The following is a 6000-nucleotide window of genomic DNA, read 5'->3' on the forward strand; positions in this document are numbered from 1 at the left end:
GGTGCACCTCTGGAGCAGTGTTTAGACGCTGCACCTCCATAGGTAATCATGGCGGGCGCTCTTCCCTTCCATTTTGGCACTTTAAATGTCCGTGGCTTACGCAGTAAGCGACGGCAAGTACAGCTTCTTCATTTGTTACACAATAGAAAATTAGACATTGCTGCTATCCAAGAAACAAAGATTGAATCCGATGAAAACACAGAAGCAGCTCTATCTCCATTCCTATCTGACTATAATGTTTGTGTCAGCCATGCAGTCGGCGTTTCCGCAGGCTGTATGTTATTTGTTAGAAAACATTTAGCATGTGATTTGCTACATTTGTTTACAGATAGGGAAGGGCGCCTAATCTGTTGCGATATGGATATCAGTGGTATGAGCTTTAGATTTGTGTGTGTTTATGCTCCGAACAAGTTACGTGAACGCGAGTGCTTCTTCTTATCTCTAGAACATCATTTCTGTACTGATCGCGCATTGGTCCTCTTTGGAGACTTTAATTGTGTATGTAACGCGCAAGATCGTACGTCACTGAAGCTGAGACATGATCCAAGTAGTGATGCATTGCAACGCCTGATGTGTGATTATCAGCTTGTGGACATTGGGGAAAATGAAAAGGCAGGATGTCGATATACGCACTTCCAGGGCACCTCGCATGCAAGGCTTGATCGAATTTACGTTTCACTTAGCGCAATACCTCTTATATATGGTTACACTGTGCACCCTATATTCTTTAGTGACCATTGCCTAGTCTCAGCATCGTTTGGCAGCCGTCGGTATCAAAGTCGGCGTATGTGCTGGGAGCTGTGGAAGTTTAATAACCAATTACTTTCGCGTGAGTGTTTCTTAAATCGTGTTACTGAGCTTATAACTAATGCATCATGCCGCAAGGACTTGCCACTATTTGCTGTGTGGGAATTATTCAAACAGGAAGTTAAAATGATAGCTATCGAAGAATCATCAATATTGGCCTTTGAAAAAAAGAATACTTACAAAACATTGTATAAACTTCTGAGTGAACTGCATGAGCTTGAATGCCTACGTCCGGGTCAATATATTGATGATATTTATAAGGTCAAGGCACAGTTACAAACTTTGAACGCAGAAAAATACAGAGGTGCACTAGTGCGTGCGCGAGAGCAACGTTTCCTGGAAGAACAGCCTTGCAGTAGGGTCCTTGGTGATGAACGCCGACACGCGCTGTCGAAACAAATACTACATATAGAGTATGGTGGAATCATTGTTAATGACCCTACTCTAATAACTAAAGCGTTTTTCGAGCATTATCAAAAACTATTTCGAGACCACAAGCCATTGGATACAGATGCTGCCAAAAAAATTGTATCGTTGCTGCCCCAGTTAAATCAGGATGATTACAATTACACAAATGAAAACATTGATATCAATGAGGTAACTTCATGCATCGATTCGTTAGCGAAGGGCAAGACGCCCGGCCCCGATGGCCTTACTGCCGAATTTTATCAGTGTTTTCGTTCCCTCTTATCACCATTATTACTTCAGGTGTACCGTGAGGCCTTGGAAGTAGGTTACCTAACCGCCACAATGTACGAAGGACACACCGTCCTTATAGCCAAAAGCGATGATGAGACTAAATTGCAAAAAGTTGATGGATATCGGCCTATCTCCTTATGCAATGTTGATTATAAAATTTTTGCTAAGGTATTAGCTAACCGTTTGCAAGTTGTAATAAGATCTGTGGTCGGTGATCATCAAACATGTGGCATCAGGGGCCGGTCCATTCAGACGAACATTCATGTTGCGAGATCGGTGATCGAGTGTGTAGCTGAGGGGTTTGGACAGGTGGCAATGGTACAGCTAGATCTGGCTAAGGCGTTCGACAGGGTAAATCACTCATTCCTGTTTACTGTACTAGAGCATATAAATATCGGTTCCCTGCTCCTTAGAGGCGTCAGGATATGTTATGCTAATGGTTCAACGAGGCTGATAGTGAATGGCTCTCTCTCCGATTCGATTAGGCTTGCATCATCAGTACGACAAGGATGCCCTTTGTCACCGCTCCTGTTCTGCTTGTATTTAGAACCACTTTGTATGAGCATTGTTAAAGAACAATATTTCCAAGGGTTTAAATTACTGACTAATGAGGTTCGGGTTCTTGCGTATGCAGACGATGTGGCCTTTTTTTGTACAGATAAAGAGAGTGTGATGACTGCTCTTGCAATTACAGAAGAATATTGTGCGGCTTCTGGTGCAAGCGTTAACTTTGAAAAAAGTTCAGGTTTTTGGTTTGGATTATGGGCCACAATGCCATCACATTACGCAGGCATTCAATGGAAAGAAGATCTGCGTTATTTAGGTGTGCCTCTCTCACAGTATAGAAATAGCAACGCTCATTGGTCGGGAGAAGTTGGCAAAATTCAACGTAAAGTGAATTCATGGCGAGGGCGGAATTTGTCAATGTTCTTTCGTGCTGAAGTGTGTAACGTTTTCTTAGCTTCCCGTCTTATGTATGTGCTGCAAGTACTGCACTGCTCACGGCTTCGCCTTCAGGCACTGCATCGCGTATTTGCAACATTTATTTGGAGTTCCAGTTGTGAATCGATGCGGCGCGACAATCTGTTCCTCCCTCTTGAACGTGGTGGTCTAGGATTAGTCCACCTCTTCATCAGGCAAATTGTTTCACGCCTGTTTTTCTTTCGAGACAATGACCATCCATTTTTGCGTGAAATGTTGCAACTCCGTTTAGTTCATTATATTCCTAATATAGTAGTGTCATCAAATGCCAAAGTCCCACAGGCCCCTTGGGGCTTTCTTAAGGAGGTTGTTGACACATTTCTTTTCTTGAAAGTTAGATTCAGCCTGGAGTACGTGTTCACTGCGAGTCGAAAAGCAATTTCTGCGGCACTGGTGGACTCTATTTTCCCAGATCCTTTGTATCGTGCACCTTATTTAAACCGACCTTATCAGGATGTACTTAAGCGCGTCCGAAAAATGTGTGTACCTCCTGGAGTAAAAACATTTTTCTTTAAATTACATTCAAAACACTCCCTGTTAAAACTTGGTTGAATTCGAGGGGTTGCTTCGTGCCGTGGTCAACAAACTGTCGGCTCTGTCCACGTGCCGAAACCATAGATCACTGCTTCATAGACTGTAGGGACGCTGTATTCTTTTGGGACATTCTCCAACGGACGCTCAAAAAGGACATTGACATGACTCCATATACAATTAGGTTTCTACCGTTTAAGGTTACGCGTGGTCCTCCCTATGACATGTTCATAGTACTTGGTTTACACAGCCTATGGAGAAGTAGACTGTGTGACCGCCATGCCGAAAGCCCGCGATCTACAAAGTCCTTCTTTCGCGAAAGTGCTGCTTATGTAAGAAGTGTCTACGCTGCGCAGGAACCTCCGCCAGACTGGATGCACTTGTTGGATGCATGTGTGTCTTTGCCTGAGTTTTAAGTGTGTAGTGGTGTCCACTTTGTAATACACCTTCAGTTTTCTTTTCCATGTAATAAAGAAAAAAAAAGAGCCGCCGTAGCCCAATGGACAAGGCATCGGTATTCTAAACCGAGGATTGCGGGTTCGAGTCCCGCCGGCGTTGCACTTATTTTGCGTTCGTGCTTCTCGTTTTTTTTTTCGTAAATCATCATCTGCGCCACTTAAAATGTTCAGTGAAGCAAAGCACAAATGAGAGCGGATGCCGTCTCTTACTTTTGCTACAGCCGAAATGTTGATAAAGCCTTGAACATAGCTTCTTCGGTTCTTATTAGCTGTTGTTTGTGCAGGAAGTATCAGATTTTAAAGCTCATTTTTGTACACAATTTTTGTCATATGCGTCGCCATGCATATTGTTGAGAGTGGCAAACTCTGCAGCATTAGTATTTTTATGAGACAATGCAGTCAATGATTGATCTGTCTTGTAAAGAAACTTCAATGTAGTTCGCCTTAGGGGAGATAGTTTTGTTCACCTCAAATATAGATGAGGATTCCCGCTTGTTCGAAGCTCAGAACCAGTCATCATTTTATTCTTGTTGTTATCGTGTACCTGAGTATTTTTGGCCCATATCCAAAGTTGACGATTGACGATTATTCGCCTGTTAATTTGGGTGTATAAACTGGGGAAATAATAATTTGAACATTGCAACTTTACAAATTACATTTTTCTGAAAGCGAAAAGTCAATTGCGAAACATTACGCAGGCATATAATTTTCTTCTTCTTTTTGTCTGAATACATGTTCGATGTGCACCCCGAAAAGAAACGAGATGAGGCCTGTCGGGCAATCGCTGTGGAAGTTATTTGCAAAAAAAACCCCTCAAATTCACCGCAATATATACTTAGGCTGCAGATGAATGCCCTGTTCGTAAATACTTTTTTGTTAGCCTTTTGTAGTATTTTTACATTCCTTTAACCAGGCATGTCGGCGTGTTTGAGCGGCTCATGAAACAATATATTCGCCTAAAGCCTTTGAAACGTTTTTGAAGTACGCTTTGGCATCAAATGCTGGTTTGTGATTAAGACATCATGGATGCCGACGAATTTACCAGCTGTTCATGTCCTTGACACGACTGTGTCTTCCTGGTAGGTTCGAAGAAAAGCATGTTTTTTCGACGTCATGGCGATCACCTTTTCTGACCTGAATAAAGTTGATTTCCTTCCTTCCTTTGACCCTGGGCTATAACTGTTATAATTGTGTTTTTCTGCGTACTTCTATTAGCAGAATTTGTCACAAAAATAACAACATTCCTGTACATCGAAAAATAATTATTTCTGTTAGTTCGAGGCATCTTACTACTAGGGTGAAGTGCCTAGTTCAGGGCCCCATTGGCTCACGCTGCTCCACGTGCCTGCTGGATAATTCGTCGCTGCTTTTGCGCCTATGACGTGGTCAACGCTGCCTAAAAGGAGGAATATGAAGGTGAGGGGGGGGGGGGGAGTTATGCGGAGGGTGTGGACATTCACAGGATAAGAGATACGCTGTGGGTTTGCGCCACAAAAGCGACTAAAGAACACGATTGTAAAGTGTAGTAGATTGGAAGGGCAAATAGGTAGGATAATGAGTTAGTTTGTAGCCGTCCCTAAGGGAACATGTGCTTAGAGAAGATGCGCTTTAGCTCATCGGCCCTTGCCAGTGCCAGCGGAAACATTGGTGATGCCTGGAGGATTGTTTTTGTAGCCAGTGCCATACTCCGTCACATTGTGAAATTCCCAATTTTTTTCCTCTATCTGGCGCACAGTCTGTCTAGCTCTTTCTGTAGAAGCCTACCAAGGCGAAAATAAAATTATGCAAGCTTCATTGAAGTGGATTGCCAAAAATAGGAAGGTTACACTGCTTTGTATCAAGCTGTGCTTGTCATTGTGTTTTTTTTTCTTGCTTAGTTGAATCATCATCCTGCCGTGCGACATTTGCCTGCCTGCACCTCACAGTCCCGCGAAGGCACAACGGTGCTTTTGCATGCACATCTGCGCAAGCGTCTGTCTCGTTTGTGTCGTGTGTACCAGTGATACTTATGTTTGTCATCTAAGAGTAAATGTCCAAGAAATTCCGATCCCTGCATAGAAACACCGCTTTCAGTGACGTATATTCTTGCCGGAGCACTTCGGGAAACGTCACTGCCTCCACAGACTCGAGGGCACACTGTGTGGAAGGCTTGGTCGCACTCTGGAAGAAATGAATAGGTAATATTTTACTACCGATAACTCCAGTCGCATGCTACGGATTCGTGAAATGGTGATCCAGGCTACCATATGTCTACCACAATGCACATTACGAGATAAGGTATGGCAGGGCCCCTTGTGAGTGTAGCTTCGAGCATGAACTAAGGAACAGGAATTGCGCCACTTTTATTTGCAACGACACGAAGGGGGCTGGCAGATAGAGTATCACACAGTTGTATATAAGTTTAAACATGGATAAAGTAACCCAGAAAGACTCTCCAACCTTGGAACAGTAGGACCTATCTTCTTCAACGGCCTTCCGCTATAACAAATCCTCCTATCGAAAAGTTGTCCAGCCTTTCTGAGGC

At 43.3% G+C, this 6000-nt stretch overlaps 1 non-coding gene across 1 annotated transcript; it reads left to right on the top strand.

Annotated features, from left to right (window-relative positions):
- The first annotated feature begins 3503 nt into the window (after window positions 1–3503).
- On the top strand, window positions 3504–3578 carry TRNAR-UCU (transfer RNA arginine (anticodon UCU)). The gene has a single exon. It is a non-coding gene; the product is annotated as a tRNA-Arg (tRNA).
- Window positions 3579–6000: the final 2422 nt, after the last annotated feature.

The sequence above is a fragment of the Dermacentor albipictus genome, chromosome 1 (genome assembly GCF_038994185.2).
Source record: "Dermacentor albipictus isolate Rhodes 1998 colony chromosome 1, USDA_Dalb.pri_finalv2, whole genome shotgun sequence".
Classification (NCBI taxonomy): domain Eukaryota; kingdom Metazoa; phylum Arthropoda; class Arachnida; order Ixodida; family Ixodidae; genus Dermacentor; species Dermacentor albipictus.